This window comes from Lissotriton vulgaris, chromosome 6 (assembly GCF_964263255.1).
Source record: "Lissotriton vulgaris chromosome 6, aLisVul1.2, whole genome shotgun sequence".
NCBI classification, from domain to species: Eukaryota; Metazoa; Chordata; class Amphibia; order Caudata; family Salamandridae; genus Lissotriton; species Lissotriton vulgaris.
In genome coordinates, this window is record NC_141694.1 from 46,977,421 (window position 1) to 46,987,108 (window position 9,688).

The 9,688-nt window shown below is 52.0% G+C and overlaps 1 pseudogene; it reads right to left on the bottom strand.

Moving 5' to 3' along the window:
- Positions 1–1,319: 1,319 nt before the first annotated feature.
- LOC147706766 (cathepsin B pseudogene) lies at positions 1,320–7,280 on the bottom strand (annotated as a pseudogene).
- Between the last annotated feature and the right edge of the window lie 2,408 nt (positions 7,281–9,688).

The following is a 9,688-nucleotide window of genomic DNA, read 5'->3' on the forward strand; positions in this document are numbered from 1 at the left end:
CCTGCGGTTTGCTGCAAGTCCTTCCTCAAGGATCCGACGGCCCAGCTCGACGAGAACCGGCTTCCCTGGCACCTCTGACCTCTACCCACGTCATCAGCTCAGCTGTGATCTGTGGGTGCGACGAGACCTCGAGGGACCGGCCATCATCAGAACCTGCACGCTCTTAAAAATCAGCACGACCATCGAGGTAACTCTCTGGTGAGTGCTCTGGGGTCCGAGAAGCCCCGACCCTGAGCCGCTCTAGCACCGAAGTGCAGTCTCCCAGCATCTCCACGATCTGCGTGGGGCCCTTCTGCTCGCTGCTCAGCACGTTGTCTGGTCACTCGCCGCTGGCTTGTGCCCTTCTGTGACGACATCCGAGAATCATCACTGCTGGTCTGGTTGCTCCAGACTGGCCCTTGCTTCCATCTTTGCGAGAAGCACCCCGGACCCTCCTGGTCCACTCAAGACGCCATCTTAGGCCCACCACGTGGCCCTGAGATCTGCCAAGGCTTGTTGCCCCATCCTGGGCCCAGCGACGCCGACAGCATCATCCTTCGTGGGACAGCTCGCACCTCCACCGTGGTCGCCGACAACGCCTCCTGGTCCGTGAGACTGCAGAGCCTAGCGTCGCCCACTCACCTGGTCGAGGTGACGGCCAACCGGTGCCTTCCTGGTACCCTCTGACTACTGGCTAGTAGTACGAACTTGGTCCCCTCTGCTTTCAGGCTTCATCAATCTCCGATCCAGGCTTGGATCTCTACGAACTATTCAGCACTGGTCGCCGGCCAGCAACTCCTTTCTTCCGGCTCCTGGCTCGTCAGCGAAGACCCCGACGCCTGTAAGACTTGTGCAGCCGCAGCCCTTGTGGCTAGGTAACTCGGCATTTCGGTGCCTGCATAGCCTCCTTACTCTAGGGTCCCGAGTCCCTCGCTTCCGACTTGCCTTATCGGGTCCGCCCGAGACCTTAACCTTTCCGTGTCCCCGGACACTTGTTTTAATTGTGCACTTGAAGTATTTGCTAAAGAGATTTGGTTTGTGCTTAGTACCCTGTCCTCATAAAGAGTACAGGGCTGTTGTGATTCTTAATAAATATCCTGTTTATTTTCATAACACTTGTGTGGTGTCCTTTCACTGGGTGTTCAAGGGGTACATGTGTGGTAAACAGCTGGCTTAACACGCCCTCTCGAGTCTTTAGCCTTAGACTGCTCGTATCCACGCTACTAGGATAGCTGGTCTATAGGTTGACTTACAACCAAACACCATAAGGGTCGTTGGAACGATACATAGCGGTCGCTAGAATAGCGAACGTTGCATATCGGGCCAACTTCTCACAATCACTATGTAAAGCGCTCTGATACTCTCGGGTCCAGCAGCGCTATATAAAACCTTTTAAATAAATAAATCTCCTGCTCACTGTTGGGAATGCTGTAGGCGTTGCACCATAATGTTTATCCTGTTTTTATGAAGGAGTCAATCAATCAATTAACACTTATAGAGCGCAGAAAATCACTTGTGAGGGTCTCAAGGCACTGTAGTTCAGTGTAGCCCTTCTTGCATTGGGAGTGTCTCCATCCTCTCCAGTGCATGAAGGAAGCAAACCATTCACATGATGCTCACAAGGGGAAAGAGTGTATGGTCTGCAGCCTGCATGGGAGTCATACATCCCACCAGATACAAGACCATGTCTTGCCCAGTAGTTCCAGGCTCCAGCAGGATAGCCCCATTACGACATTCCAGCCCACAGCCAGTCAGCAGATCCTCAGCTCAGATTTCTGCATTTGGTTTTCCATTAGGATGAACATATATTTGGTCTGAAGTTGCTTCCAGAGCTCTAAAAGCCAACGGGAGCCACATGAGCCTTGGTCTCTGATCTCTTGAATAGATGGCCAGTTCAGCTACTGTGTTCGGGGGTCATAGGGACATATTCTCAAGGAGTTATCGCTGAGTTATCAGCACTTTATCACAGCCAAAGTTGGAATAAAATCATCACCCCATTCACAAGGTGGTGCTAACAGCCCATTGCACCAGTTTACCTGCGATAGCCGTTGCAAAAAACCTCACCACAGATGACCCCGGCAACTTTCGCTAATGAGATGCAGAGTAGGTGTTACCGTGCAAAAAGAAGCAACAACACCACTCCGCAACATTCTCAATGACCAGCCAAATCGGTGATAAGAACACAAAACTGACGATAAGCCGCGTTAGCAGCAGGAAACACCTGCTCTGACCTGATGTAAAGTCGGATGACAGCCTGCACCACAAAAGGGAGCACAGCCCAGAGCAACACCTGAAGGGCAACAGATGCCTTGGAGCCAACGATCATGCACCGTGGAGCCCTAACTGGGACAAGACATCCACCACCACCACCCCCAAGACCCCCCTCCCCCAGGAGCCAGCCCCCCCTCAGACCAACACTGAGGCAGCGCAGACAAAGACAGCAACCCTCAGAAAATGCACCAAACTCACAGACCCAACACCAGAGAATGTCATTGCCCACTACATGCTCGAAGGGACAACCATCCTCAGCATCCTGACCACCATTGGCCACAGGCTGGCGGTGCCAATACAGCGGGCAACCAACATCCCACCTCAGACAAAGCTGCTGGCCGTGCCTCACTTGTCGGCCTCTGGTACCCTCCAACCAACAACCACATGAGACAGAGGAGTCACACTGCCAGCCCAATTCAAATCCTCCCAGAAATTGCCATGGTTGACACCATCAGCTTGGTACCCCACTATCTATACTTCTCCCACACTGCGCAGGAACAGCTGGAGACCAAGCAAGGCGTGAATGCCACAGCTGGCATCCCGCACGTGTCAGGGGGCAATTGACTGTACACATGTCCTTTTTGTGCCCCCTGGCAACAGTGCACACAATAACCCCAACAGAAAGCGCACATATCACACCAATGTGCAGGCTATAGTTTACCACTGGAAATCACCACCAACTTTGAAGCCAACCACCCAGGCAGTGTGCATGATTTACACATCTTCCGTCCGTCATCAACCTGTGTTACGTGGATGGCACCCACGAAAATGAACCGCCCTTAGGCAAATAACAAATGAACAGAACACACACCTCAACTCCACAATAATGCAACTCACAACACTGGAAATGCACACATCACAAGCTCACATACAACATGCCAACAGCATGCGCACACACCAGACACAACAGCACAACTCACTGTGGGAACCTGGGCCAGCCATGTACATCAGCCATCAACGGCATGGCACCTCAGCCACACAATAGCAGAATGTCGGAAGAGGTGGGGACCAGGCATGTGCAAAGGAGGCAATTGACCGATGACGAAGAATGGACACTATACCAAGTGTGGCATGGATGTGAGGGCCAGACTGCAGTATGCAGACCACAGACAGATCCATGTCGACATACATTGCTGGTTTTTGGAGTGTACTGACCAGTGAACACAATCATGTCACCCAAGTCAGTGGGGTAGAATACAGAAATGTAGCTTGTTACGTCTCCCCCTTAAGCTTGAGCGGAGTGGGCTGGCCCGGCATACACCAGGCCAGCGTAGGGATGTGAATAAAAGCACGTAACTCTGGGCGTTGTCTTCTTCCGGAATGGCCAACGTCATTGCCAGGGTGGCGCCTCTCACCCTGCCACGATCCCATCGCCGTGAGCGGTGTTAGCTGCGATCCTGTGCGCCTGCTGCAGCCCGGGCGGCTGGTCCCCGAAGCAGTCTTGCCTGCCCCTGCGCACCCAGGCCTCAATGCCCACCTGCCGCCACCGGCGTGTGTCGAAGAGGGCCCACCACCTGCCGGTGCAAGCTCCAAGGTGGAAGCCTGCGACCTTGGGGCCTCCTCAAACCATCACGGCCTCCGCAACACAGGCCCGCAGTACTCCTTTCTCGTTGATGTACGTCACCGGCAGACACAGCGGACAAGTAGGTCACACGTTTGGAACTGGGACTTGATTACACCATGGCAGGGAACATAATATATGGCAGATTTTAAATCTCTATACTCCCTTCGATTAGTGGTGAGACCAAGTCTGTGCATAGCATCACAACCACACGTGCATGTGGGCCCACCCGGACTACTGCCCTCGGCCTACGCTGCGCTCGAGTAGGTCACACATTTGGAGCTGAGTCTTGATTACACAGTGGCAGAGAACTTTCACTGTGGCAGAGCCTATGTCACTATACTCCCTTCGATTAATGGTGCCACAAAGTCTGTGCATAGCTTCACAACCACACATGCATGTGGGCCCACACAAACTACTGCCCTTGGCCTACACTGCGCTCGAGTAGGTCACACATTTGAAACTGAGTCTTGATTACACCATGGCAGAGAACATTAATTGTGACAGAGTCTATGTCACTAAACTCCCTTCGATTAGTGGTGCCACCAAGTCTGTGCATAGAATCACAACCACACATGCATATGGGCCCACGCGGACTACTGCCCTAGACCTACGCTGCGCTCGAGTAGGTTACACATTTGGAACTGGGCATCGATTTTTCAAAGACAGAGCACATATCATTGCACGCAAGGAGAGGCCTAAGAGGATGACGCGGTGCCGTCGGGAGGAAAAAAGGATCATTGTTACGGAGGTGATCGTACACTACCGACAACTGCCCTGGTGTCACTTACTCTGTGCACTGCTAGCCTACAACACATGGCCGTGGGCCAGTGCTGACTGCTGCCTCCGGCCTACACTGCAGTCCAGTAGTTTCATAGAGTCTTGATTTAGCAATGGCAGAGTTCATATCAGTGTACCAGCATCATTTCAGACTGCATCCCCTCTCAGCCCCGGTGCCACTAAGTCTGTACCCCGATATTCATGGACACACTCTGGTTGAACTTTGGTGCCATCTGAGTCTATGGACTATGGGGTAGTTTTCACCCTCAAGTAGCTTATACCGAATTGGTGGTGAAAACTAGGCTGTAGCATTCCACTCCTCGATTTGCTGCTTCTGGACGACTTCTGCCCTCTGCATCATGTCCTGGAAGACACCCTCCACTGTCCCACGCAACCCTCCACCACATTCACTTCGGACATCGATGAGGACCCGCTCAGTCCACCTGGCCCCACCTCATTACACCGCAATTCATCGTCCCATAGCAGTGTGCCTGTGCCAGCCGCTGTGCATCTAGGGCCACTAACTCTGTGCAGCTCAAGTCAGGGAACATTTCTTCTGATATATTGGATGTCCTCTGAGAAGATGGCCTTGGGGTCGTCAACGTTATGTGTCTGTGGCCCTGCGCTGTCCGCTGCCTTCGGCCTCAACTGCGATCCACCAGGGCTCACACATAAAACCGAGTACCGACTGACCCTGACATCGCATCACCGCAGGAGGCACATGCCACCACCACCAGGACCACCTCCAACCGCCATCTGCCAGAGTCGAATAGTGGTCCTGACAGACTAACGGAGTTGTTCACACCTGTTGTGGATGCCATCATCTGCCTGATATCCTGCTCAGCCCTCCGGGTGCCACTGACTCAGTGCACCGTATGTCATTGTCCGTTACTGACAGAGTGTTGTGCTGCGGAGATGTTACGCAGCAATGTCACCTCAGGCAGTGTGGGAGACCTGGGACGATGATGAGGAAGATGATGCAGGTGTAACCCACCCCACTGCAGCTGCATCATGACTATCCCGAAGGGGCACAATCCTAGATAATCCATTCACATGTGCACGCTCAGCTTTAGTGCCCCAACCTTAGTGCACTTCAAATCACGGACACTTATGTTTGCATATTGGGTGTCCTCTGTACTTGCTCCAGTTACCACCATGATGCTTTGCAGTTGTTCATGTCATGCTGGTGTTTTCTGTTTCTGTTGTAATGGTGATCACTATATAAGTTGTTGCCAGCATCCAACCACTCTGTGTGCGCTGGCTTACGCTCATCCTACACCCATCCAGCACAGGCTTCACTGTACATGTGGCCATGCCAATAAAAGGGCCGGGTGCACGTGCCCTTAGCCAGTTCCACATACTATCTGCGTGTGTCCGTGTGCTCATGATGTCTGCATGTGGGCCCCGGGCCCTTCAACATTACTATGTGCTGTGTACAGCGGATGCAACCATGTCACCGCAGGCAGCGGGTAAGACCTTGGACATGTAGCTTTGTCGTCCCCAACTCAATATGTAAGAGTAGTGCGCTGGGCCGCCGTACGCAGGTCCATCGCGGGTGTGTGACTGATCATAGTGGGGCTCTGGGCGTGGTACATTACATAAAATGTGCAGAAGCATGTGTCTGTGTCGTAATTTGGATCTCCTTTGTGGTGTGTAGGTTGTCCCTGAAGAGAAGTGGGCACCCACGTGTGTGATCTCGATCATCTTCCATGTGCGCAGACCCCACCCGCATCTGTTCAGCCACCTCCCTTTGGCATTCTGACACCTGCCATTGGGATGCCATGTGTGGCTCGGTGAAGTGTTGGGAGTCAGGCGTGTTGGCGGGTGCTTCCTGCTGTGTGGTCTGTGCAGGGGGTGGGTTCTCCTCTATGTAGCATGGCTGCCCTGATCCTGGGAGTGGGTTGCCTAGGATGTCAATGAGCTGTTGCAGGGCATCTGTGCCGAAGGTGTGGTGGTCCTCTCCAGCATCACTGATGAGTTGTGTGGTTGGCTCTGCTGGTGTTGTGTGTCCCTCTGCAAAGTGAAGGGGAGATGCATGTTGACATTGTGTTGCCATGTATGTTGGCGCATTGTTTTTGGTTAAATGCAGACTGTATGACAGTTTCATTGTGACTGTTAGGGTGGTGCTGGATTTTGATGGTGGACAGTGGACATTTGGATTACTCGACGGATGTGGGGTTGTACGCGTACATTTCCATCTCAATGTTTCCTACTCTGTCAGATGTAGTTGGCCTGTTTCAGCGCATGTACAGAGCCAGTTGTATCCTCTGTTCTGCGGTGTCGGAGTTGCATATTGTACCACATTGTCGTCAATGTGGATGTGCTGTTGTTGCTATGTCTGTGTGCTGCAGAGTGCCACAGGTATCAGGGGCATGATCCAGGGTCATTGTGGGTGTGCAGTGTGCTAGACATCATTGTGCATGTGTGCCATTGTGCCCATCTCCCTCCGTCCCCCCAGTCCCTGGTCGTTTCCCGCCCTGTTGATGTTGTGTCAGGTCCTTTGGAGCCGTGTCCGGACTCCCAGCTCCTTGCACCGTCTCCACAATGATGACTGTGGCCTCGGTTTCCTCCAGCTCCTCCTGTGGCGCAAGACTCCCACCTTCTGTCGCCGTTGCCGCCTTCCTGTTGGCAGCGGCTTCATTCCTGGTTTAGATTTTACATCATGCCAGCGCCTCTTGGCCTCCTCCATTGCCCTTCTTGACACTACGACACCATTCAGGGTAGTGTAATTGTGGGTCGTTGATGGTAGTGTTCTGTCTCCTCCGTGACACTGATCTGGGTTGCCTGCGTACTGCACCCCTTCTTCCTCTCCCTCTTCTCCTTGGCCTTCCCCGACCACTTTGTTCCTGGCTGGTGAACTGTGGGGCTTGTGGGGTTCGCGTTGGCCTCTGCACTCGGTCAGGGTGCATCCATGTTGATACACACTTTGGATTGTTTTAAGTGTTTTCTTTTCGTTGTTTTTATTGTGCATTTTCCTGCCAGATGCGTGGGGTTTGCAGGCCTGCCGCTGGTTTTTGCTGCTTTTCGGATCGCGATTAGGGGTGGGAGGAATTTGTGTAGTCACGCTACGCAAAGCTCCACAAAATGGTAAAAAATCTCAGCGAGCATGCCAAAGTTCTGTGAACAGGCAGAATTGCTTTTTCCGTCGTTCACGATGCTTTTTTCCTGTTTGTAAACGCTGTTTGCGTGCTCTGGGAGAAATATCTCGCAAACACGCATTTTGAAAGCGCGAACATGCAAAAAATAACACAAAGCCGCAGATCACAGAATTTTTGACAATTCCACGTTCTCCGCGGAACACAAAATTACCCTAATTCTGCAAGCAGAACAGAATTTACCGCCCAAGCCTAATCGCAAATTTTCTTGTGTTCTTGTTTCGCATTTTTGTGGCGTGGCGTTGATTTTAACACGGTCATTTGATGCATTATCAGGAGACTATCGCATGGTAACGCCATGTTGTGAAAACATCGTAAACACAGCATAATTTTCCAGCGATAGACTGCGATGTTGTAGGTTGGGTTAAGTTACTTTTGCGATGGTTATCACACGTTCTTGAGAATATGCCCCAAAGTTGTCTGGAATACCACGTTTGTCAAAAAATGTTTCTTGCACTGGAAGTCTTGGCCATGCAAGAAAGAACCACAGAGTTTCTTCACATACCTTATGTCTGCACTGTGAAAGTTTTGCCAAGCCGGCCAGGTAATGTTGATTTTGTTGATATAGTTGGTCCTATCATGAGACAAGAGAGCAGAGTACGGAACATTGCACACACTTTTGAGCACCTCAAGCAAACAAACAGCCACATCTCTGCAGACCGCCTTGTACTGTTACTGGACTTAATGGAAAGCTCGCCAGAAGCAACACACGACGCTACCTGGCCCGGAAGTACTGACTTCACTTTGTGGATTTGCTTCTTTTTTCCAGGAGATGTACAAAGTACCTTATAGTGTGGGTGCCCCTTATTCTCTGTGGGGCACCTGTGTGCAACCCTACCTCGCCATCTGCTCCTAGGGACATGCAGATATTGTGCTGCATACTCTTCAGAGCCTCTCAGCCCTTCTGTCCTCTCTGCCACCCAGCACTCCCTTTCCTGAAGCCAGGTGGGGGACCCTTTCTTTCTGCGTTGCTCTCATTCTTGTGGTATGTGGAGCAGGTGATGTGGTTGGTTCCCTGTAGGCCACTTTGACACAGAGCACCTTTGTGGAGGCCAAGGGTCTCCCCAGGGAAGGTGGACCACTTTATTCTAGAAGCCACTATCTCTTAAGGCAAAAACATAATCACAGGGGGAGGTCGTACACTGGACCCTGGGACCAGCGGGGAACAAACGATTTCTGAGAAAAAGCAAAATTGTCCTTAACATATTTAATTGGTGGTGGGTGCACAGCCCCAGTACTCCTGCTGCAATGCTCAAAAAAAGATGGGCACTGTTAAAATGATCTCTCAGTCCTCACTGCTCAGTTCTTTAAAGGCACCAGCGCCACCCTCTAAGGACCTCCAGAATTTATTATAGGATTTCCTCAGCTTGCTTCCACCTCCTGCCACTGCATCTTCTTCCCTCTGGGAAAAGCAGCTGAGCCCTCCTGCCCAGGTCAGGTGATCTCCTGACCTGAGATCTTCTTCAGCTGCCCCTCCCCAAAGGTCCTCCATAGTAGACCACTCTCCTTGCCTGCACCCCCAAGCTGCCCAGACCATATGCCACTTGCAGGGTGACTGTGGGCATCAGCAAAGTCTATAGTGCCACCTCTTAAAGGCACTATAGCAAAACTCGATCAGCGGAAATCCAGAGGAGCACCCGATCCCTCACGCCCCGCAAGTAAATCCTCCAATTGGCCTTGGAGTGAGTCAAGATGCTGGAACCACCAGCCCTGGGGAGACCTCACAAAATCCAGAGTACAAATGATATGTAGGTGTATCCTGAACTCCTGACAGGGGCTCATGTGCTCTTCCAGGCTCCTTCTCAACTTTATGAGTCTGCACAGACGATAAAAACAAAAGTGGCACTGCCTGTGATCAGTCCGGCACCCATCCAACCTAGTGGTGCCACATCCTACCTCCACCCTTACTTTTGCTAAAGGAACCAGCCCACTACCTGCCTCA